General features: G+C 35.3%; 1 protein-coding gene across 3 annotated transcripts in view; it reads right to left on the bottom strand.

The window, feature by feature from the left end:
• LOC106616276 (uncharacterized) overlaps positions 1 to 27,174 on the bottom strand; it is a 130,718-nt gene that overhangs the window by 59,959 nt on the left and 43,585 nt on the right. For all 3 annotated transcript variants that reach the window (XM_014232855.3, XM_036360450.2, XM_036360451.2), the window contains exon 2: positions 10,708 to 10,768. The gene's annotated coding sequence lies outside the window, so the exon portion shown is untranslated. The remainder of the gene's footprint in view (positions 1 to 10,707; positions 10,769 to 27,174) is intronic.

A 27,174-nucleotide genomic window follows, 5' to 3' on the forward strand; every position in this document is an offset into this window, starting at 1 on the left:
TAGTGGGGATGAAAACACTGTATAAAGAATCGATTTATATTCCGGTTTTCTATTTTTCGATCCTAAATGCCCTGGACCGATGCTGGCTGATGGCTTTAACTTTCTTTCTTTCACTTGACTTACATTGCATGTTGTCAAAACAATCAGCTGATTCGTAAATTGAAGAAATGAAGCGGGAAAAACACGTTTGCCACTAGTCAAATATCTCCCTTCCGCTTTTTTGTCTTTTGCGGCTATGTACAAAGCGCTACAGAGCTCGTATCTGGCAACACTATACATAATTTGAAAGGTCTTGACATAACCTACAAAACAACGCTATGCATGATTAGTTTGGATATTGCGTTCAACAGTTATAGACGTGTAAACATGGAGTTCACTAACGCCGAAATTCGCGCTATTTTAAAGTTTTCCTTCGTTAAAGGCAAATCCGCTAGAGAAACGTTCCGTGAGATTAATGGTGTTTTGGGGGATGGTACTCTATCACTTCGAACCGGGGAGGAATGATTTCGACGATTCAGAGCCGGTGAAAACGACACCATGGATAAGCCAGCCGGCGGAAGACCTGTGACGACAAATACCGATCAAATCATGGAATACATCGAGTTAGACCGGCATATGGCATCTCGTGACATCGCCCAGGAGATGGGAGTTAGTCACCAAACCATTTTGAACCATCTGCAGAAAGCTGGATACAAAAAAAAGTTCGATGTTTGGGTGCCGCATAATTTGACGCAAAAAAACCTTCTGGACCGAATCAACGCCTGCGATATGCTGCTGAAACGGAACGAACTCGTCCCATTCTTGAAGCGGATGGTGACTGGCGACGAAAAATGGATCACATACGACAATATCAAGCGAAAACGGTCGTGGTCGAAGGCCGGTGAATCGTCCCAAACAGTGGCCAAGCCGGGATTGACGGCCAGGAAGGTTTTGCTGTGTGTTTGGTGGGATTGGAAGGGAATTATCCACTATGAGCTGCTCCCATATGGCCAGACGCTTAATTCTACCATCTACTGCGAACAACTGGACCGCTTGAAGCAGGCGATCGAACAGAAGCGTCCAGAATTGGCCAACAGGAAGGGTGTAGTGTTCCACCAGGACAACGCCAGACCACACACTTCGTTGATGACTCGTCAGAAGCTACGGGAGCTCGGATGGGAGGTTTTATCGCATCCACCATATAGCCCGGACGGAGCGCCAAGTGATTACCACCTGTTCCTGTCCATGGCGAATGCCCTTGGTGGTGTGAAGTTGAACTCAAAAGAGGCTTGTGAAAAGTGGCTGTCCGAATTCTTCGCAAATAAGGAGGGGGGCTTCTACGAGGAAGGTATTATGAAGTTGCCGTCTAGATGGAAACAGATCATCGAACGAAACGGCGCATATTTTAACTAAATCCGATCACTGTAACACTTTTTATAAAGCATTGAATGAAGAGCAAAAAAGCGGAAGGGAGATATTTGACAACCTTATATATATTTTGCACACAACGCAATTAATCGAAAACTTATAAAACGCCACAACTAAGCACTAAATTTAGATGCATACAAGTATCTGTTATTTGGCACAGAAATTTGTATTGGAGAGGGGCATCTAAAGTTAAAAAAAATGTCGAAGGTGGGCGTGGCCCCGTCTCCTAATAAATTAAATGTTAATTTTTCTTAAACCCTTCAACTCTATAACCCAAATTTGCACAGAATAAATATTTTTGACATTTCCTTCGACAGTGTGAAAATGGATGCAATGGTATGATAACCCCGCCCACTCTCTATATAACGGTTTTGTTAAAAACTACTCAAAGTGCGATAAGTCAGTAACTATATGCGTCAGATACGTTGTCAAAATTGGATGATGGGCTTGGCACCGCCCACATTTAGGCGAAATAAGATATCTCCGGAACTACTTGATCAATTTCTACAAAATTTGGTACATAAAATTGTTTTAACAATCCCATCTCACAGTGAACAAATGAGCGAAACCGGACTACAACCTATCTAGCACAATTTTAAATTCCATATGATTTTTGCACTTTCCAGTATACAAATAGTGCTTTTGAGGTACACCATCTCAAATCCAAAAATTGTTAAAATCGGAGCATACCTGTTCAAGCCCCCAGTTACGGAATATGGGAACCACAGTGAATGGTTCTAACTTTTTACCGGAAATAACGGTCAATCTGCGAGATATATTATTAAAATTCAAAAAGTAATAGTATGCAAGTTCAAGTCAAAAATGGATTAAATCGGGTCAATACTTTCCAACTCGCGATATATCTTATCGAAATATTTTCAAACTTCCGGTTTACTTCATACCGCATATATCAGCTAATATTGAGCTATTTCAATAAAATTAAGTGGATGTATTATCCTTATAATGCTTTATCTTTGTGCCTAAAATGAGTAGAAGCGGGTGAAAACTTGCTCTACCCCTCATATAACAAATCACAACAACACACAATCTCTTAGATAGCTAATATAAGATTTTCAAACTATCTAGATATATGTGATATATATAGATATATGTGAATAAAGTTTGGTGCCGAAAATACTACCTATATTGATTTTCGTTATTCGACCAAACCTTATGCCGAATATGTCGTTCAATGTGTGTATGTTATTATATGTTTATAAAATTGCTTGAAAATGTGACCTCAAGTATATCTCAGCAATGTCAAAATTAATTCAAATAGCCCATCCCTTTCTCTGTCTCCAATATAGCCTGTATAATAATTGCCGACTTGCCACCTAACAAAATGTGTTATACATAAATAAAATTAAATGAATAAGTTTTCTTAAAAATTTCTTGGGAATGTGGATGAAATTAGTCTACAAGAAATAATAAGGAATTTCGATCCTCTGCATGACGTTTTCACATCAACTCATAATATACAATTTAGCTCCTTCAGTTGAGTTTATATCCAATATATCTCATTTGAAGATGATTTCAATACAATTTTCGCTGACGCGAAGTAAAATATAGTAATAAAAGTAAGTGAGTTATGACCCATAATATAAATTAGTAAAATACAAATTTGATTGTAATTCATTGAGGATTTCGTCGAATAATGAATGGTAATTTTTTAATATAAATTTTTACTAAAACCTGAGGGTATTTTCTTGGCTTGATCCTTGCAAGTTGCAAGAGTATAAAATGGTTCGGTTCCACCCGAACTTAGCCTTTCTTACTTGTTTTTCTTTAGCTTTATTCTCTCCTGCATGGTAGAGTAGTTGAAGGCGCAAAGAAAAAAGAATTGGCGCGTGTAACATGCCTATCAACCACCACGTATGTCGTATCCCTGACGTATGTACTCGCTTGAGGCAATGAAATAGTAATTTACTCGTTTGTTCACACATTACACCAACAACAACCGAAACACACAATCTCGCTCGCATATGCACATGCCCGTTCGTACAAATAAGGGCACACTTAATGATGTCTTGTTTTCGCTGACCGCTTTCGTCTTCTCTCCCGTGCTGTTTGAGAATGTCCGATATTTATTGTATTTCCTTTATTTTGTTCGCTTTTATGGTTTTTTTTTTTATATTTGACAATTATACGAGCAGCGGCGATTGTATAAATGTTCACACAGCTGGCCAGCTAGCTGCTTGGCTGGCTTCCTGCGAGCTTTAAAGAGAGATTATAAAAAGGGAAAATAAAAAGAAATAAAAGGAAATAAGTGCATGGCTTTTGGAATGTCAGCAAATGAAAATCTTATTTCGTTTGTAAATGAAAAATAAATTGGACGGCAAAGCTCTCGGACTTAACATAAAACTACTGACAGTACGCTTGGCTTTCTTGTTTGAAATTAAATTGCTTCAGTTAAAGAAATTGCCTAAAGCTTCTAAGGCACAAACCCAAAAAAAAAAAAAAATAGCGAAACTTGGCCTGAGCATTTTGGTAAGGTACAAATACAAAAAAAACAAAAATAGCGAAACTTGGCAAGAGCATTTTGATTATAATTTGTCGTGACGAAGTGTTATTTGTTTGCTTTGCTCTAAGATACTTATTTTAATTTAAAAAAAATTATTATTAAGACAGGCTTAAAATAGTCAAGTTTTTTTAGTAATTTATGGGAATTTATTTAAATCAGATTTTAAACTTTTAATGAGATTTCGATATTTTAGCCTTTAAATATGCACTTATTATAAGATAACGTGTTCCAATAGGACAACGGTGGGACACACACATCAATAGTGACTCGTCAGAAGTTCCGGCAACTTTGTTGAAAGCTTCTAAAGAATTCTTACCTTATAGTTCCCACCTTGCCCCATGTTTTTATTATCTGTTCCTGTCTATGCCGAATTATTTTACTGGTGCAAAATTCGCCTCAGAAGAAGCTTGGGAAAACTGATATTTACCTGGAAACAGGGACGAGTTTCATGAAAACGACATTTTCAAAGTATCTTTAACATATTGACATTGAGTTGTCGAAAAAAACGCTTCTTCAATTTAATATAAAAATAATGGATTTCATTTTACTTAACCTTGCATATTTATGTATATATATTTATACATAAATGTATCCATGTACCATATGCAAAAATACAAATATAGTATATGTATTATTAAGGTCATTGCTTAATAAAGTCCTCAATAAATGTGTACTCAGACTGTACCTTTATTAGTTTGAAATTTATTGAATTGAGTACAAAAATGCCCTCGCTCAAGTTGGCTTTATTGACAGCCAGCTCTCTCACTCTTCAGAGCACTTCAGCTGAGAATGTTTGAATTGCCTCCAAAGTAGCACTTAGCCACTTAAATTTCAATTTTCACAGCCAGTGGCCACTTAATATAATTGGTGTGATTATTGTGACTGTTTTCTCTATTATTTATTTCACTTTTTTTGCAGAACTTTTCAACGTCACATGCCAAGTATTTTTTTGTTGCACGCTATTAATTTATCATTAGTGAGCGAGCTGAGAGTTGTGGTGCCCGCTGGTGACATTCCACAAAAAGCCACAATTCTACTGAAAATATTACACTGGCATTGACGGCCAACTGGGCATTGTCATGTAAATCTTTTCAATCAGCTTGGGCCACAAAAATATGCCAAATAAATGTAATGTTGAAAAAATGGCGGATAATGTTGGAAATATGCTGCCACATAAATTTGTATAGGTTAGGCGGCCAAAAATTAAAAATAATAAACAATTGTTTATCTTCCTCCAAGGCTTTTCGCTGACACCAGCGGGTTTGCTAATTGAAGGCAGTCAACTAGAGTGGACACACTCAAAGGAGCTAAGAAAGCAAAAGGAATGAAAGTATGTATAGACGAAGAAAACAAGTTCGAAACAAAAACGCAGTCAACAGTGTTGTGTAAAGCATTAATTTAATGTTTAAAGAAAGTATGAATTCGATTCAAAAACTAAAAGAGAAAACGACCGCGGATTGAAAGAGTGTCCTAAATCTAGTATATTTGGCATGCAACAAGCGCACTGAGCTTAGCTAATTGAAAATTTGAAGAAATTCATTTAAAACTCACTGTTAGATGAAAGCTTTACAGAGATATTCGAGGGCGACCTGATAAGTACGTCACCTCACCGTCCGATGGTGACAACATCACCTTGTGAGCATCGACGAAACATGGCTCCACTGGTACATATCAACGGGATTCACCTGCCTACCACCTATTCCGAAGAAGATAAAGACTGCCCTATCGGCCAAAAATTAGATGACCACTCTTTTCTAGGATTCACAAGGTGTGATATATACCGAATACAAGTAGAAGGGCTCTACTATGCCGAAATATTAGGCGGATTCGATGCCGAGTTGCAGAATAACGAAAACCCATCCACCAACTTTTTTAGATTTAGCTCCGCGCGGCTTCTTTTAGTTTCAAATGCAATGATAGAGATTCACTGGGTCAAGTGAAACGGCGACTATGTCAAGAATAAATAGAATTATTTCTAAAAATTTTACTTTTTTTGTAGGCTAGTACTTATCGGTCCGTCCTCATATCTGTACGTAGTCCACTGAGTAGCACGAAAAGCGCAAATTGGTTGGCAAGCAAGTCAAGCAGCAGTTATGAAGTTGAAATTTAGCTGCAGGCAAGTTGTAAGATATACAAAAATATGGCAACGCACAGTCGGAGGATATGTAGTTCGAAATGATGAGCGCAGCACCAGTTGTAGTACCACTAGAAACCACACCTACCATCCAAAGCAAACTGGAACCGCATCATCAACATCAACTAGACTCGCCTCAAAGCTTACGAGTTGTCTACTGCTAGTAAGTAAATATATTTTATGAGTAAATGAAGGGGCAAACAAGCGCGCAAGTAAGTTTGCGATGCAAATTTAATTTTAACGAGCCAAACGAAAGAGCTGCCCCAACCACGGACCACTGGAAAAGACATAAAGATATATGAAAATATTTATGTAGAAGAAGATATGTGGACCTGTAGGTAAATGTACTGTTTAAGATTTTATAGGGTGGCTCATATTACTAAAAACTTAATGTGCTTGAAATTAGGAGTTTCTTATACAATTACTTCATTATATTATATACAACAGTATTTTCTTTACGAATTTTTCTCTTATTCTCTTTTAGCTTCTGCTCACATGTGCCCTTCTGCAGAACCTATATTTTCTAGATTTCTCTATATTAATTCAGTTCTCAATTCTACAGTCTAACCAAGTACTTACTGCATACCCAAACATTCGACTTCGTTGATTTTCAGCAGTATTAAGATTTTCCTATAACCTCGTAAAAAACTTGGTCTAAAGAACTGGGTTTTTGGTATATTTTTGAAATAAAATCCATTATATAACAAAGCTCTTATGAAAACTTATATATGTATAACTCGGCAAAGGCAAACAACGGATGAACTCTGACTTCAGAGCAAGCTCTTGAAGCATTTGAAAATTTTGAATTTGGCCTTGTCTTATAGGCTATAGGCAAGTGAAGATGGTAAAGAGAAAGTTCTACGACTATCGAGTTTAGAAATGATACTAAATCGGATTGATATCTGCCCTAGAACCATCAGCTCGGCTGAATTCACTGAAATTTTAAGGGAAATATTGAAGGAAATAGCATAAGAATATAGCTCAGGCAAGTTCTTCGTATCTAGTGGTAATGTTAATCAGCCGTGCTCAAAATATTTAGTTGACGAACCCATCCGGCAATAATGTCAAAAAAATGCTTCAACAACTTTATTTTCAGAATATCAAAAATCAAATGTTAATCAGTAAAAAAATGAATATTCTATGAATGACAAAATAAGTGAAACATAATCATTTTTTTAACGCCATTCCAACTGAACAACCATATAGGGAACTAGAAGACAATCCCTGGTGTGATCATCTTGAATATAATATTTTTCTTATAATGGGGCTAAGCACTCCTGATAATAAATATTTTAGTTTATTTCCTTTGTTGTTTTTGAAAATATAGAAGGTTTAAAGCCACCCATTATAGAGTAGAAATATTCAATCATAAATTTGAAGCATGTATTTTTAAAGGTAAGAAAACACGTTCCTTAAGCAATAGCTTAAGCTAGTGACCAGTATGCGGGATGAACAAGTGCTGCGCTCTCTCAACTGCTACCTTAAATAAAAATTATAGAATAAAACCATAAGGTAACTTCACTCACCATGCATCACCGGTTGCAACCAACAACCACAAAAAGTTTTGTGCAAATAGCAACGAAATTTGCCGAGAAATACACGAATATTGACATAGATGAAGAACTGAAAAGCAGCTGGAGAACGTAAATGCCCTGCTTGAGGTTATGCCACCAAAGTCGACTCGCTCCACTTGAAGCTACTTGCGCTTTAGACTCTTGAGTTTATATAGTCAATTTGTATGAATCTGCATTTTTACCTGCGACTTTAGACTTGTATATGCATATCTATATGCCAATATATACGAGATTCGTATATGACTTGTAGCTACAAACAGTTTGGAGAATTTCTAAGCAATGCCGCTTCCAGCTGGTTTCGGGCGAAGCAAATGCCAAAGGCTCTGACACTTGGCTGAATATCCGAATAACAGCTAAGCGCATTCTGGCTTGATTCTCGAGCGTGTGGTGGCTTATGCCTGTTGCTTTTATGTATTTGTTTTTGTGGTTTTTTGGTTTTCGGTTTCTACTCTACACAATTCAAACTAAATCAGAAAACTAGTGAATTAAATATTTATAACCTTTTGGTATTAAACCAAACAATTTCTCAAAATTTTTTTTTTTTTTTGATATTTAGTTGTAAGTAAAAAAGTAATTTCTTTGTTTATCGAGGTTAGCTTGCAAAATCGAAATATTTGCCTTCGAAGTTCGATTGATATGGAAAACATCATTATTAACATATGTATTATGCATCGTACACATTTTCCGCTTCTTTCAATTGCTTGTATATTTTATATTGCAATAAAATTTGAAAATTTTATATCGTTGTGAAGGTGATTCGTTGCGGGAGCTTTGGCTAACCTTTGATTACATATTTATTTTTCACGATGATAGTTGCTGGTTATGTGAAATTCCCTCGCCTTTCAGATGTCAAGAAAATGTAATGAAGTGAATGTAGTATTGGATGCCACGAATATTATAACTTGACGAGCTCTGTCAGCCCGTGGTCGGCTTCTGTAAAGACCGGAATGGAAACCCCGTTAAGAGGTACCCAGGGTAAACTCCAAATTTAAGTTGAGTTGAGACTCCAATGCTAAGCTGTTTAAGGCCTAGCTGCTAAATATGATTTGATTTGATGTATACATGGCCAATGATTGGAATATGAGTGTTCTCTGCCCTATTCACAAGAACGGAAATCCCGCAGTCTGCGCTAATTATAGGGAGATCAGCCTTACTAACATTGCATATAAGGTTCCTTCGATAGTATTGTGTGGAAGACTTAAACCTATAGTAAGTAAACTGATTGGATTTATCAGTTTGGATTTAGACCTGGCAAATCCACCATAGACCAGATTTTCAAAATACATCAAATTCTGGAGAAGACCCTTGACAAACAGATCGACATCCATCACCCTTTTGCTGATTTTAAAGCCGCTTTCGGAAACACCCTATTCGATGCCATATCTAAATTTGGTATCTTTGCGGAACTTATATTGTTATGCAAATTGCCGTTGTGCACAACCATCAGCTCCGTCAAAATTGGGAAAGCCTTCTCCGAGCCGTACCAGCGATATTTAAGACAGAGGGATTCCCTCTTGCGCGTCTACTTCAATACAGTGGCGCCGTTTACTCTAACAATACAATGCTACTAGGGATAATGATATTGACATCGTAGGCCTTAGCAACAGAGCTGTCAGCGCAGCCTTTTCTAGCTCCAGAAAAAGAAGCGAAAGAGATTGGCTTTGCGGTAGACTAGGGCAAGACAAAGTACCTGAAGATTTGAAAAAGTTAAGGGTGCTACTTTAGGATCAACAGGCAATTGAGAAGCAGATCTCTTTCTCGTCAAATAAAAATTTTGCTCTATAAGTCTCTCATTATGCTCGTCATATTATACAGCGCAGAAACATGAACGATGGACGAACGAACTGAGATAAGAAATCACTTGGAGCATTTGAGTTCTCCGCAATGTCTTTGGAGCTGTTCGCGTGAGCAATGAATACTGAAGAAGATGGAACCACGAACTCTAAGAGCTCTACGGTGACATGGATATAGTTAAGTGCATAAAAGTTCAACCACCAAGTACATAGTGACCTGTCTGCACTTCGGATGTACAACTGGCGGGACCTCGCAAAAGATTGAGGCAACTGGCGAAGTTATGTGTTCTCGGTCCAGACCGACCGACGGTTGTAGTTTCGTAGAAGAAGACGACGAAGAAGAGCACTGTGAAAATTTCATACTCATTGCCTTAGAATGTAATTATTCTCATACGTATATAAAGCTTGAAAATTGTTTGTCACTTGTTGCACTATCCTTCCCTTCTAGATGATTACAGAGATGATATGTATCGTATATTATTGTAGTTCTATATTGGAAAAAATTCAACTTCACATGTGACATTTCCGGTTAGTTCAGATAAATTGTTTTGTCAAATGCCTAAAGAAATTACTTGCTTTAATGTAAGGAGATTTGGTATATTGTTGCTTTCAAACTTTTCTTCTCAACATTACGCATACAAATGTCAGCCGAAACTCTCTGTGTGAATTAGAAAACAACAATGTGAATAAAATAAGTCAAACTGATTACAGGACAAAATCACTGACATAAGCATCATCATTATGTAACGGAGTCGCAAAAGACATATGATTATTGCCCTACTATTGCTTGGGGTGTTTGGCCAAATAATTAGCCAAAGCATGGAGGCAATTCATAACCATGAACTCACATATATTTAATGGTTGTTTTATTTGCTTCTTTGTAAGTAGACATTCGGGGCTCTGTTTGCCAGAATCCTGGCGGTCATCATGTTCGCCCAAATTGCCAAAGTATTTCCATTAAGTGCTGCTAATTTAGGCGATCTCTTCTATTCGACGGGTTGTGTTAGTTTCACTTGAGGCGCGCAAAGTTTGGCTTGACTTTTTAACTGCCTCAGGCAAAATACTGGCACGCTTTAACTATCAAAGGATAACGATGCAAATTTGGGAACTCGCCAAAAGCTTTAACTGTTGCTTTACATATCTATATATATTTGTATATGTATAAGTATAGATTTAGTACAATAAGTAAATGTAATGGCAAAGATAAGAGATCTAATATGGAAACCAGCAGCTTCTTATTGCAATCAAGAAAATTTATAATTAAATTTGTATACTTACTACCATATATAATATATTGCCATATAATTCTCAGTATGCCAGTGTATTTTCGTGCCGATTCCTAGAAAGCAAAAAATAATAATGCTTAATAGAGAATAGAATAGCTGATGTATCACGTATGTCTATATAAACAACAAAAAATATGATAAATTTAATTCTACTCAAACTTTAAGTACAGACTGTATCGCAAATAATTTAAATATTTTATATTACTTTTACATTTAATTTTTTTTAATTTTTCTTTCTTCCCATAGGTAGCAACTCTGGCACGAAATATGTTAAAATTAAACCCAGAATATATTATATATTATTCAGTTTTCAAAGATGGTTAGGTTAAAAGGTAGTTTAGTGGATCTCATATGTTCCGCACTAGTTCAGATGGATCTCGCACTCGCACAGGAGGTAATTGCCCAGCGCTAGAACGCAAGAGCGCAACAGAAATCGTTTCTAATCCGATGTAATCGTGGTAAGGATGCACTGTTTGGCGAGCAGTTTTTGCGTTTGCGTACTTCATTTAAATTAAAAAATTAAATTTTTAAATCCCGATGTTGGGACTAAAAATTAAAAACCTAATTTCCAATCACGAACGTTCGGAATTAAAATAGAAAATTTTATTTTTTAATTTGAATGAAGTACGCAAACGCATAAAAATTTTATTTTAAAACGATGATTATTTTCGATTCTTATTTACATATACATATGCTTTGGACTAAAAAATTTTTTTTTACAACTCGATTCGTCACTCTTTTCTTCGATATATTGGATAACTGAAGGCAGCAAATATCACAAGAATATTTTGTTAAATTTAAGCTGCTGAAATAAACAAGCTTAATGTTAGAAAACTTCAGATTATTTGGATGAAAAATTGAAGATAAACATTCCAGTTTTTTCAAGAATATAGTTACTTCCAAGAACGGAATCCTACTAATATTTTATTTTATAAATAAAAGTAATCTTCTGACTTATAACACAATTCTTTGGTATTTAAATTACAAACATTGTTTTCTAGAAATCCCTGGGACTTAGATAACAACGTTTTAGACGGTTAGATTAGTTAGTATATATATTTAGTTACTACATACACAGTTACTTGTATATATATGCTACACTTTTATACAAATATATATATATATATATACATATTACTCTAGGTATACAGATGAATGTGGATCTCTGACAAATAGCATATATAAACAAGTAAGGGCTAAGTTCGGGTGTAACCGAACATTTCATACTATTACAACTTGCAGGGAATAAATGCGGAGGAACACCTTCAGCTTTTGGCAAATCTTTATGGTACATCAAACACATGTTTGTTATGTGTATTTTTGGAATGTCTAATAGAAATGTTTAACACACCAAATTGGGTTGAAATCGGTTGAGAAGTTCCTGAGATATAAGATTTCACCTAAAGGTGGGCAGTGCCACGAACTTTGTCAATTTTTCACACCAGAACGTATTAAAGCTTTCTCTACCATCATGGTTGTGTAATTTAATGATTGTGGCTCATTTATTCATTTAGTTATCGCTCTTTTAGTAGTTTTTAACATAACCGTTATCTGGGGAATGGGCGTGGTTATTATCCGGTTTTTCCATTTTCTCAGAGTTTAAAGACGTGATAAAATGAGTTCTTCTCAACAAGTAATTTTGATATATCTTAAGCGGCTTGCAAGATATATATGCTAAATCATAGGCGAGGCCACAGTTTCGTATCTTAATTTGCGACTTATTTATGACATTTTAGAAGTTTTCGTTTAATGGCGATTTGTGGGCAAGGCAATAGTCCGATGCCGCCTATTTGCAATACCGACCTCTCTTGGATGACAAGGAATGTGCACCAAGTTTCAGCGAGATATCTCAATTTTTACTCAAGTTATTGCTTGCACGGACAGACAGACGAACGGACGGATGGACGGACAGTTACCCGGATTTCAACTCTTATCTCATCCTCATCATTTATGTACATATATATAACACGATATCTATCTTGATTAATTTGGGGTGGATACAAACACCCGTTAGGTGAACAAAACTATTATACTCTATAGCAACATGTTGCAAGAGTTTAAATATACAACAGCACTCAAGCCATACCACAGGCTTGAAGAATGATAGTCGCATGCACACACACACAAACCAACTTAATTATTGCCAACAACAACGCGGACGAGCCCAAGGCGAATAATGTTGACGCTCGTGGTGTCTAGGCTGCTAATGATAGCACGAATGTGGCAGCTGTGAATGGCGAGTTTTTGCTGATAGACAGACAGTCAGCTGATGGCCTTGAGAGTCTCTTCAACACTTGTCGCTCACGTTCTTCAAGCGCATGGCGACGATGATGGTTAACAAGACTTAGTTTAGTGACTTAGTTTGCTGTGAACATTGTGTTGCAAGGTACACGAGTTGAATGATAATTGTAATCAAGGTGAAATCATTGTTGAGGTCATATTGAAAGTGGAGAGTACAAAATAATACATCGTATGTATGTGTTTACATTTTGAGATTGGGTTTAGAGAAATAATATGGGGATATCAGTTAATTAATTTGTTATATGTTCCAACCTAACGGAGCGAATTTTATTATGCTTTCGAATTTTAAAGAGACCAATTAGTTAGGTGTCTACAGCGAACTTCGGGATAGAGAAAGAGTGAAATATGGTTGATAAAAGACTTTTATGAAGACAGTCTTCATGCAGAAAAATAGCAAAATGATGTTTATAAAACAAGTAAGAAAAAGCTGAGCTCAGGTGTAACCGAACATTTTATAGTCTCGTAATTTGCAAATTAAAAAACCTCACATATTAACAAATATATAAGGTGCAAAATCAAGCGGATTATTTGGTATATGGAGACTAGGGAAAGTATTTCCCAAACTTCATCCATTTTAGGCAAGAGAATACATTGTTATTAGAGAGAGATTTTTTTTTGAAGTTCATTAAGATTCCTTACATATTATTACATATAGGTATGCGTTATTAAGTCAACTGAAAGTTCGAAAATTATTGACCCGATTATGCAATTTTTAGCACAAGGGCATGCTGTCATCACAAAAATATTCTCCCCAAATTTCAATAGTAGAACCCACAAATTGATCGTTAAAAAAATAGCAGTAACCACTGGGCTTCACATATTTGGTGTGTGGGTCTTAAAAAAGTTAAAAGTTAAAACGACAATTTTGGGACGTTAGATGAAATGCCTTGAGGGCACTATTTGCGCAAAGTCTAATTCTGACAACTTCATTGATGCTTTATTTGTAACATATACTGTAAATTGAAAAAAAAACAGATAGAATATAGAAACTTGTTATGTCGGAAGAAGGCGTGGTTGATATCGGATTTCGTTCACTCCCACTTTTAATTTTAATTCTTAGCTTATTTTTAGCTTACAAGTGTTGCCCGCTACTGTGATCCCTTGTACCAAATTACAGTTTTGTATCTTACGGTAATTTTGTGCATAGTTAAGGCACTTAATATGTTTTCGTTTAGCGGCACTTTGTGGGCGTGGCAAAGGATCGATTCCGCCTGTTTACAATACCAACAATCCTTTGGTATCAGAAAACACGTGTAACAAGTTTCTTAAGATATCTTAATTTTTACTCAAATTTTTGCTTGCACAGACAGCCAAACGGACAGACAGACAGTTACTCGGATTTCAACTCGTCTTATTATCCTGATCATTTATATATACATAACCGTATATCTAACTCGATTAGTTTTAGGTGATACAAACAACCGTTAAGTGAACAAAACTATTATACTTCCTGTTGCACCTTCACCACCATTTTTATACATATAATATAGAAGTATAATAATATCTAGGAAACTAATTAAATTGATTAAAAATATATAAAATATTTTGGCTTTGTTTCATCGAAATTTTATTTCAAATAATAACCTTCAGTCGCAAAAGTTTATTTAGTAAAACAAGTGAACTGAATTCAACTGAGTGAGTTCAGCTCAGCCATATTTTCTTGCATTTATTTTCACTGCATTTTCATGCGTTGTCAGCGTCTTCAACTTTAGTTTTATTGCTTTCTCTGTGTCAAACGTTCGAAAACTTTCAGCATTTCTTATTTATTTGCGCTCCTTGCTACACAACAACAACAAGGACAAAAAACAGAAATAACGCAGCATAGTTGCTGCTTCTCAAATGTGGACTGCATGTGTCCGACAATGTCTGGTGCGCAGTTTGTCAACACAATTTTTACGACACTTGCCATCTTTTGTATGCGTTCAATGTTGCGTATACGTCGTGTAGCACCCACTCGAAATCAACAATGAAGCACAGATTCATCAACGAAATAACTATGAAAGCGAAATAGCAATGGCATTTTAAACATTAGCGCTCCTTGATACTTTCTTGAAATGTCGGTTAAATCGCTTTAAATATTGGATGACTTGTTGCATATCTGCAAGTGCTATTATTGCTAAATCGTTATGAGTTTTCAAGTTCAATAAGCAAAGCAATAAAAAGCAGCCACAAAAGTGCCATAAATACTTTTGTTTTGTAGCGCCAAAGTTTCACGAAAAAAGGAAAACCCAAAATTTAAAATAAATATAACTTTTGAGCGAGAGAGAATGTAATAAATAAGGCAGCTCAGCAAAGGAACAGCTTGCTCGATGGCTGTTGTGCGTTTGTATGCACGTCTAAAATTTTTTGTTCGCAATTTTGGATTTCAACTTTATGCTGCGGATATTGCAGAAGTTCTAAGTCAGCCGCAATAAAATTAGTGAGCGCACATGACTTAATAGAACTCATAAACTTTTAAATTTAAGCACGAAAAATGCGTTAAATGAATCATTTAAAGCATAGAAGTGATAATTTCTAGTAAAATTGTTTAAGGTAAGGTGAAGTGAAGGTGTAAGTGAAAGTAGGAGATAGGTTAAAAATAGATAACAATTTTGTAAATGAAAGCACTATTGCTCAATAATTAATGAAAATATTTATTCCTAATTTTTATTTCAAAACTAATTAAAAGGTTGCCACTTGTTTGATAGTTTTTATAAAAATATTAAATATTCAAACAAAATCTGCAGTAATGCAAGAAAGTTCACACCTAAAAATCTCCTGCCGTTGGTTGCCACCTGTTTGAAAATATGATTTATAAGATAAACGCATTAATACAAACTGACTGTGATATAGCAGACTTATGTTATTAATTAATATTTTTGAGTAAAATTACCACCTAATTTGATTATTTTGTACACTTAAGTGAACTTTTTTTATTAAATATTTTTGAAAAGCTTTACCAACTCTTTGCTGGTTTTGAGAAGATTTGCAAACATAATTAGGAACAAATTTTGTGCAAAGGTAAAAAAGGGTTACCATCTCTATAATAAAAATTGGATTGAAATAAAATTATCAAATGAATAATTTACAATGTTTGTGCCAAATGAAGCAGACTTCAGAAAAATGTGTTAGAAGAGCTACCACTTTATGAATTGAAATTATAAATGAAAAAACGGAATATTTTTTGTAAACAGTTACCAACTGATTGAGAAGCTTAATCCAAATCAATTAGTAGTATACATTTAATATTACGGTATTGGCATGGTGCTTTAAAAAATAGCTATTGGAAATATATTTGAAAAGAATAATACTCAAGTAAGTTATAAGTGAAATATTTAAATATGAGCATTATACTAAGCAGGTTAAGGAAATATTACTATTCAAATACATTTGTCATGGTCACGGACTGTCTTAGCAATTTAATTTAAAACAACTACGGAAGGGCTAAACTCGAGTGCAACCAATAAGTAAAGTGGTATATGAGATTTGCGTATATATTTTAATAAGAAGTAGGAGTTGCTTTAGTTATTTACATTCACAGTCTACCACCGAAGGGGATGTCTAAGCATACGAGCGCCTGCCATCGATATTTAATCAATTATGATTAGTATTTAGTGGATAAGGTTGGAATATAATGAAATAAATATGCCATTGATAAGTGACCTAAACTCTCTATTTAGCTGATTAACAGGTAAAGAGAATATTGGTTAAGTGTCAGACCGCATATTCCGAATGCTGCTTTACCTGAAGGTGCGCAAAGAAGAACTTTTAAGGAACTTGGAAAGTGTAGAATTGAATAGATTGTTAAGAGCTTGATATATTGCAGATATCAAACGACTATTTCCCACTCGGGCTCTGCCACTATTGACCTCATAAAACGGGCGACTTGTTTTTAGTTGGTGCATCAAATGTGTCAAATAGGTTCTTTGCTTAATTTTTAGACTCTGAATTAAAGAAAATTATTCCTCAACTGGAATTAAAGGGGATAGTTTAATTAGTATAATATTGTAATCAGATTCAGTGCTATTATCTGTTGAATCTTCATCATGCAAGTCCAAAATTTGTCTTTAAGGGGCGTGACAACCTATCTTCTTCCTGATGACCATTCCCTTGTGTTCATCTAGTGGATTTAACAAATTTAAATATTGATGTAAAATAAGCTTAACAAAGAGTTTCTAACTAATCGGATCGCTGAATAAACCTGAAGGAAGGTACTGAACTTCCGCTACAGGTTTAACAATTCGAACACCTTCTTCAGGTTGGGAGGTATTCATAAATATTTCTGCATTACTTGCTTCCGAAAGAGCTCAATACAGCAATACACTTCTTCTTTTGCAGATATTTCTGAGCTAGATATAAATCTGTGACCTACATATATGCTTTAGTTTTGTAATAGCTAACTAAATTAATGACATCAGGAAATGACTGAGGATCTTGAATGTCGATTTTGGGAGAGTTATTAAGCCAATACATGCCATGTACATGCAGGAACCTCTCTGTTGAAACTCCACTCTCCAGTAAAAGTTTACAACAAAATGCCGGCATTATCTTTAAAAAGCTTAAGGATTTGTTGATAGCGGTAGTCAAAATATCTTGCACAAGTAATCGTGTTCGACCGAATCAAGAGATATCTATCTTTGTGTGCCATTTTCAATGACCCCATACAGTATTTCGGAATTTCAGCTATAGTGTGCTGAATATTGTCTTCGAGCTCCTTGATTATTGCTGGTTTTTTGGCGTAAACCTTGATGCTGACATACCACAATCCACCAAACTGTAAATTTTTCGGGATGCAATTTCGTTCCCTGTACCACACGACAATTTGACTCAACCCAATTGACAACGACAATTTTTTATGTTGACGAAGCCATTAAGCCAGAAACGGGCCTCATCTGAGAAGATGATTTTTCGATGAACGTGAATTTGTGAACATTTTGGAGAACGTAAATTAGCACAATAATCCTGGACCATATCCAAAGGTTGTACCAAAATGAAATGTGACATGATGAAATGGAAAACCTTACTGAACACGAAATTTGACACAAATCGGTAAACAAACATGGCCGCCACGAGCTGTCAAAACTCTGAAGGTAAAAGTGCCGGGAAAATATTACTACCTGAGGTATTGTTATGGGAAGTCTGTTCCACATAAAGATATTGAACCAATCTGGTATCCTCGGCAGATGCAGCAAAATAGCTTCATCTTGGCTATTAAATCCTGAAATTCCGTTCTCATTAATATGTATATTGTGTTCATGATACAGAGTGGTATTCACTAAGAATTGCAAAGCTTCTTTAATCTTTGCGAGACATATTGTATCAGTCATATTATCATGACTATATTCCATACGCCTTCTTAGGAGAAAGGCATGAAAATTTGCACAGTTATTCGTTTATTCCTGCAGATGGTCCTAACGGAGGCCTGGGCGGGGTCCTTCTAGTTGTTAATAAGAATAGGTATATTGACAACAGCGAACTCTGCCCCTGGTACCCCAAAGGACGAATTGTCATTAAAGGTAATCTGGGCATTAGTAGTCGTTCTTGAATTGGGGTTAAATCTTTCAAACAATCTGGTATTTCAGGAAAACCTAACAAATAGTCTAACATATTTTTGGAATTTTTTTTTTGCTAGTTGCAGAGAAATTTAAGTTTTGATCTTCAGATGGACATTTTTGCATCAAAAGGAAGTCTGATGCAGCATTCAGATGACCTTGACCAATATTTTTATAATTTAGCTTGCGTACTTGGTGTGAAAATCATTATCCGCCACATTAAATTCATATTTCAGTCGGACCCTTCTTTAGATTTAAAAAATAAATGTCTTTGAAATCTATTAAGTCTCCATTATAATCAGTTTCTATAATATATTTAATCTCGTTAATCTCATTCTTTCCGGCTGAATTTCGTTTTCAATTTGCCTATTGACTAGATTGTCTCTATAAAGGCGGACCTGACTATGCAGATTACATCTCTGATTCAAAATTTCGTCCCTATCTGTAGCGTTGCTTTCTCCTTATTTCTGGTTTTCTATTTCTTCGTAATTAATCACGCATGAGCTTTATATTCCTATTCTGATGATTTTTTACGAAAAGTTTTCTATGTCTTCGAGTATCTCTACTTTGCTATTTTGAAAAAAGTTCAGGGATTTGACGTCTAGTCGTATTCTGAACAGTATTAATAGTTTGTACAACAAACTGTACGTCGGTGTTTTCCCGGCGTGACCTACTCACGGTAATTTAATATCTCTATCTTGCTCCTCTAAGCGAATTACTGGGATTTGACGTCTAGTCCTATGCTGTAGAGTATTTATAGATTTCAATCCTGAGCGTCTTCTATTTTCTAGACGACTTAGTGCAGTATATCTTTTACTTAGTCTAGGCATAATTAATTACTTATAAACGCTTACCAAAATAGATAAATTAATTATTTCCCCGATTTACAATAATTAGTCCACTCGCCCGGGCTTGGAAAGTATGCTCGTAAGTTCTGCTCTGTTTTCAGCTTACTTTAGCCTTTGTTATGGCTTTTTTCCTACCCGGCATTTAGCTGGTTTTTATACATACATATATATTTGAAATGATATATTAAACACAATATATGTAATAGTACATTACACCACAGTACTTGGTTATATGAAATAAAATTAATGGAAACAAATAATTATTTGACATAGACGGGTATACTTAGGTAGAAAATTTGGTGTCAATGAATTTACGGCTATCTCCCCCTATTGTTTTAAGAAGCATTCAACAATATTTGTAAAGCGGATTTTTCGGTTGAATACTTCGAGGGCAATTAAACAAATGACTAGTTTCTATTAATATATATGCTAATGTTATGTTTATTTAATAATATAGATAACGGTTTTATTATCTAAACCATTTTTTCATGAAAATCGGAAAAAATTTGTATATACATATACATCCATCAATTTACATGTATATACTTGTATGTATGTATTGTATCTGTTTTAGTTATCGAAGTTGCTTCACTACCTTCAGCTTAAAACCTGTAGGAAATTATTTTATAAAAACTTAAATTGCTTAGGGACATATCACATTTTGTCACAATTTCTGGAGTATATTACACATAACTTTTTCAATTATCTTTATTAAGATGTACATGGAGTTAATAAAAATCACGAAATTCATTACATTGGATATATAAGCGGATAAACGAAGGGTTCTCATCGGCAAATCTCATCGCGATAGCTCAATTTTAACTCGTTCGGAATTCACCTCGTCTTGTCATCCTGATCATTGATTTATTTATAACTCTATATGTATCTTGACTACTTTTATTTGTTACAAGCAACCGTTATGTCTTAAATATTGATATTAAACTCAATCAAGGGGCTAATGAAAAATGTGAGAAGAACATAACCCAACAAAAGATGGAAAATCTAAAAAATATAATAGATTAATGAAAATCATTATAAGTAGTATGTGGGAGCTGAGGTAATTCGTTGAACGTTACCGCACATTTTTGATATTAAACTATAGTGTATTTTCATTTAATTTTGATTAAAGGTATCTTACATATTGACACTTATATACGCTATCAAGCCAGCAGGAAGTTCAAAATTTTTATATAATTGTTTTTGTTATGTATGGTATATCGGGTATTTTGTCCCCAATTTATATAGAACACACAGATTGACAGATATGTTCGGTAAAAAGTAACCTATATGCACTGAGGTCCACATATGTGGTGTATGCGTCCTCAAAAAGTTTTAGTCCAATTTCGACGACTTTTGGGCGTCACATGAAAAACGTTAACGCCGCTATTTGTTCAAAGTTGTTCATATTCTGATTACTTTATTGATGTTTAAGTTATATACTGTAAAGTGAAAGAATCCGATTCAATTTAAAAGTCTGTTATATACCAAGTAGGCGTAGTTAACATCCGATTTCACCCATTTTCACAGCGTATAATAGAAATGTGTGGATAACCTCTTACCAAATTTGGTTGAAATATGGTCAAATAGTTCCGGAGATATAGGATTCCCCCTAAAGTTAAAAAATGCTAAAAATACTTATTCCCATCAAGTTTGGTTTGCCAACATTAAATTTTGTTTTAAAATTGGTAAAACTTTTACCGAAACCTTTCAATTGATGAAACAAGTTTATGGCGATGATTGCCTATCTCGTAGCAGAGTGCAGGAGTGGTTTCAACGTTTTCAAAGTAGTCGTAAGGACATAAATGAGAAATGAGCCGAAACCCAAAAAATCGCGCCTGGAGAAGTCAAAAGTGAATACAATGCTGATTTGTTTTTATAATTCCAAGGGTATTGTACACAAAGAATTTGTTCCACCCGGCCAAGCGTTTGGTGCGTCGTATTCGGCCTGAATATCGCGAAGATGGAAGTTGGCGTTTGTTGCACGATGATGCGCCGTCTCATCGATCGTCGCTTGTGGCCGATTATTTGACCAAAAATCACATTTTAACAATCAACCACTCCCCGTATTCACCTGATATGGCCGTGCGACTTCTACCTTTTCGGAAAAATGCATTTGCCGATGAAAGGTAAGCGTTATGCAGACCTGGAGGCCATTCAAAAGCCTTGCACCGGCATACTGGCGGCCATACCGGACAACGAGCTAAAACACTCGTTCGACATACTTTTGGACCGTGCCAAAAACCGTATTAAAGCAGAAGGAGACTATTTTGAATAAAATTAATTGATATTTTAAAAGTCCTGTTTACTTTGGAATGCACCTTGTATATATATTGTACATTTCCATATCTAACTCGATTAGTTATAGGTGATACAAACAACCGTTAAATTAATATGCTATCTGTTGCAACATGTGGCGAGGGTATACAAACAGTATAAAAATATTTAAATTGTACAATATTCCCGCCGAAACCAAAGGCTTTAATTTTATTTTTGAAATTTATTTTTATTAAATTTAATTCTTAATATCAAACTTTCATCCATCAATTCTGGTGTAAAATGAAGTTTTGTCGAAAATATTTTTGAAGAAACTTTTTTGTGACACAAATTGTTTGTATTAAATTATATCTATTATAAGTGTATCAAATTAAATTTGATTTTGAGGATTCTCTGATACACATAGAAATATTTGACTAATTGAAAAATAAAACTTAGCTTTAAAGCGTTACATGGGTTCCGCGGCTTAAAAAAACAAACACATTTTTTTATTATCTTACTTAATTTCATAATATCACTAGAATATTGTTCTAAAATCGCATTGATCCGAATAATGATTTCGGAGGTATAGCCTTGAAAAGTTGCGCGCTCGGGTTTAGCTATATAGTCACTTAAAACTTTAATCCCGTTTTTCTGGAAACTGAAAACACAAAAAGGTCGAGAAATTTTCAAACATATGTGCATTTTTTGTGAAAACGTCTGCAAATATACAATATTCACTTCTCTTTATTTTCCTTCGCCCAACACCTAGCTTATGGTCTTAATTGAAGCACATATTTTTATACTCTCGCAACCTGTTGCTACAGAGTATAATAGTTTTGTTCACCTAACGGTTGTTTGTATCACCTAAAACTAATCGAGTTAGATATAGGGTTATATATATATAAATGATCAGGATGAAGAGACGAGTTGAAATCCGGGTGACTGTCTGTCCGTCCGTCCGTCCGTGCAAGCTCTAACTTGAGTAAAAATTGAGATATCTTTATGAAACTTGGTAGACATGTTTCTTGGTACCGTGAGACGGTTGGTATTGCAGATGGGCGTAATCGGACCACTGCCACGCCCACAAAACGCCATTAATCAAAAACAAATAACTTGCCATAACTAAGCTCCGCAATAAAATACAAGACTGTTATTTGACACACAGGATCACATTAAGGAGGGGCATCTGCAGTTAAAACTTTTTTTTAAAAAGTGGGCGTGGTCCCGCCTCTAATAGGTTTAATGTGCATATCTCCTAAACCGCTAATGCTATAATAACAAAATTCACTAGAAGCAAATGTTTTTAGCACTTCTATTGACGGTGTGAAAATAGTTGAAATCGGGTGGCAACTCCGCCCACTCCCCATATAACGGTACTGTTAAAAACTACTAAAAGCGCGATAAATCAAGCACTAAACACGCCAGAGACATTAAATTTTATCTCTGAGATGGTATAAGATAACTTTATAGGAACCGCGTTCAAAATTAGACAGTGGGCGTGGCACAGCCCACTTTTAGGTGAAAACCCATATCTTGAGATCTGCTTAACCGATTCCAACCAAGTTCGTTAATTAATAATTAATTAACGTTCTTTTCATGTTTCTATGTTATATTGCGAAAATGGGCGAAATCGGACTACAACCACGCTTACTTCCCATGTAACACCATTTTCAATTCCATCTGATTCTTTCACTTTCCACTATGCAAATCAGGTAACAATGATTATATCGGAGTAAAACTTTGCGTGAATAATGCAATTAAAGTATGCCACCTTGCGGCCAAAAATTGTCTAAATCGAACAAAAACTGTTCAAGCCCCTAAGTACTAAATATGTGGACCCCAGTGCCTATAGTTGACCTTCTACCGAAAATATCAGTCAATCCACAAAGAAATCCCAAACGAGTATACCATTTGACTTTGCGAGAGTATAAAATGTTCGGTTACATCCGAACTTAGCCCTTCCTTACTTGTTTTCTTTTACTTTTTATGAATCTGTAAGAAGTTCTGCTGTCAACACATCTTTTTTTCCGAGGGACTGCAGGAAATGACCATTACTACAATGGCCGAGTTTTTAATATTTTTCTTTGACAATTTCACAAAGACTTTGTAAAATATTTTTTATATGAAAATTATTTTGAAGGACGAAACACATTTAAATGCTTAATGTATCTCTTTTTATGACATTTTTCTCTGTGCTCATTAAGTTTAGCGTGTATGACAAACATCAATCATCTCTAGATTTTCCATCTCTGTTGCGAGTAGCTCAACTCAAAAGAATCGGCCTTTTTTTGATACGCGTAGGCGAATAAGTTGGCAAAAGAGAGATAAAGTATTATATCAGGAAGAAATAAAAAAGTATTTTACACTTAGTAGAGTATTTTTCACGATACCATTTAATTCAACTAATGTTATATTTTGTGAGAAATTCTAACAAGAATCGTTAGTCTGAAACAACTAAACCATTCAGCGCGAAAAATTATAGCGAAATAAAAATTTACGCTCTATGCAAAATGATTTTTAATATATTGAAGTTCCCGCGTACCCTCAAATTTTTATCATCCACAAGCAAAAGTGAAAAATGCGTCGGTTGTGTCTGTGTTAAGTCCTTATCACCGTGAAAGTGCAATAAAAATTCCAAGCGCCTCAAATATTTCAGTGGGTGTGCAATAAAAACTGAAAGGGCGTGCCGTACTTAAAAATAGGTGGACATTTTCTACAATTTAGTGTTTTCGATGGCATTATAAGTTAACGCTGCTGTATTTATATACCTATATGCGTGCAACAAACATCAGACACTCACCAAAAAGCAGCGTTAACACTGGCGAGCCTGCGACAATCCAAACATAAGCAAGGACACGCTTTTACTTGTATTTTGATAAAAATGGTTTCTTTGCAGCGTCTTTATGTGCGCGAATGTGTCTTTCGAAGACTTTCGATTCAATCTTGCTTTTTTACTGCTGTTACTATCTAATAACAGGCATATGAAATAAAAAAAAAAAACAACTTTGAATCGCTTCGGGGATTGTCTCTTTGCGTTGGGCAATACTCCGTGTAGAATTTTGTGAACATACCTCGTCAAATAAAAAAGTTTTCCATACAAGGACGGGCTTTTGATAGATCAGTTTGTATGGAAGCTATATGCTATAGTGTTGCAACATCGGCGGTTCCGACAATTCAGCAGAAAAAAGGACGTCTGCAAATTTCAGATTCATATCTCAAAAAATTAGGGACATGTTTGAATATATACAGACCGACGGACAGACAGATGAACAAGGCTAAATCGGCTGACGCTTACCATTTTTCAGTGTTACAAATTTCGTGGCTTAATAAATATATCCTGTTCAGGTTATAAAAATGTTTTACGGGGCACAATAGCCATTAAAAACTTTCCATCGATTCACTTTAAACTTGGTATAAGGTGGCGCAACTAAAAGAAGAGTGTCAGTTATACTTTTCATACAACAAATTGGTGAATACATTTCGGCTGCTTACATGGATTCTCCTACCATTTCCGTCTTTTGTCTGGATGATATTCGAGGAGAAGGCTATACGTTTTCTAACAGCCCTCAAGATAAGATACTATGAGAAGACTTTTCATGACTTTTTATGAACCCTTCTTGCTGGTCGAAATAATATCACTTAAGTCATACTCTAATTTATATCGGGTTTTTCAGTATGGATCGTATGATTTCTATGTTGGCCATTTTTAATATTCATTACATACAATTATGTTACGACTTGATTTAGTAGAAAAAGTACTTGAAAATTGGGTTCATCACATTCGTTTCTGCAAAAGAAATCGTGGAGGCCATTTGAATCATGTTATATTCAGAACTTAATTGTATCGATTGTACTTCACATTAGATAAAAAGCATTTGAATTTCCTTACAAGACCTTAAAAAACGACAGCAGTCATTATGTAAGAACGTGCCTCTACTAGCACGTATAGATATATACAACGGATCTAAATGTGCCAAACGCGAACGAACGGGAAGCTCCCGCTGTTTTAGGGCATACGTGCTGTGCCGATTTGTTTAAATTTTACTTTTTTTTAGACTGTCGGCTTTGCCGCATCCGCTGACACTTTAAAGCCCGCGACACGATGACAAGCAGCGCTTACTAAGAGTTAAGCAAAACAACCGGGAGCCGAAAGTAAATTGCAGCGGCTTGAGAGAGACAGCGACAAAGTTTTGTGTGTATAAATTAGTGCTTAAAGTCCTGCGAACTCGAGTTGTGGCGGATTTAAAAGCATATGCAGCACACATACGCACACACATATTTGTTTATATGAATTTATAACAACTACATATGCTGCATGAGTAATTTTCCGCCCACTAAGCCGGCAGCTTAGCGGAACCTTTTGCTCGAAACAACTTTGCAAATTTGTTATTCTTCAATAAAACACCCACACAAGCAATCATATGTGTGTGTACACTCAAAAATATGCATAACACGCTCGTTATCCACCATTCTGCGCGTGTGTGTGTGTTTGTGTATGAATATGCATGGGTATGTGCGAAATTTTTTGCTTTCAGATTGTTCAGCGGGCTGCTTTCAGGTGTGCAGAAACTTTTCAAGCACTCGACAGCGCACACTAACACACACAAACCTACCCTGAGGTAAGTAACTACCAAAAAGCGCATAAAAATCGCATATTTTTTTTTTAAAATTGAGTTAAGCAGCGTACTTTGGTGGAATGCCAACAACAACAAGCGCATAAACCAGTGGAAAGTTATGAAGATTCCCGTGAGTTGCGCCAACAAATTTCGATGTATGCTGGTGTATGTTTGTATTTGTTGTTGTGTGCGTGCGTGCTCCACTGTTGCTTACTTGCTTATGCCACGGCCGCAAGTGTAACTAATACAGAACTGCCATGACATTGTTTTACTTTTCAAATAAATTATTTGCATTCGCCACGGCAAGCGTCTGTGGCATTGTCTGTCAGCGTGGCACTGTTGCAAGCGCTTATTTCCTATGGGTGTGCGTATATGTGTTTGTGTCTTCTGGTGTCTCGCTGTGTGTCATTTTGTTATTTTCTCATTCGTTTATTTTCTTTATCACGCATTTTTGGCTTTGTTGTTGGTTCTTTGCCGTCGTGATTGTTGAAAGTTTTCAATTACCTTGTGCTTACGTGTTGCGAACAATTTTTTTCGGTGGTAAACATACAACCCTGATTTATTATATTTCATATTTGCTTTAATAAAAGTTTCATTGTTTTACTTTTCGGTAAATTTTTATTTTCTGTATCATAAACATTTTATACAATAATAATATCCAATATTAAATTTTTAAGCAGATGGCACCCTTTTTCAAAAACATTTCCGGTAGAATTAGTTTATAATATTATTGAAATCCTTTTTGTAATCGTATTATAAAATTTCAATTGTATTATTAATTAAAAAGCTGGGAACTCTAAAAAATATTTTTAATAGAAGTATTTTAAAGATTGCTTAGTTTGACAGCAACATTGTAAACTGCGTTTATTTTATCTATTCTTTTCAATAAATTTCCCGTAAAAGTTTT

The sequence above is a fragment of the Bactrocera oleae genome, chromosome 6 (assembly GCF_042242935.1).
Source record: "Bactrocera oleae isolate idBacOlea1 chromosome 6, idBacOlea1, whole genome shotgun sequence".
Lineage (NCBI taxonomy): Eukaryota > Metazoa > Arthropoda > Insecta > Diptera > Tephritidae > Bactrocera > Bactrocera oleae.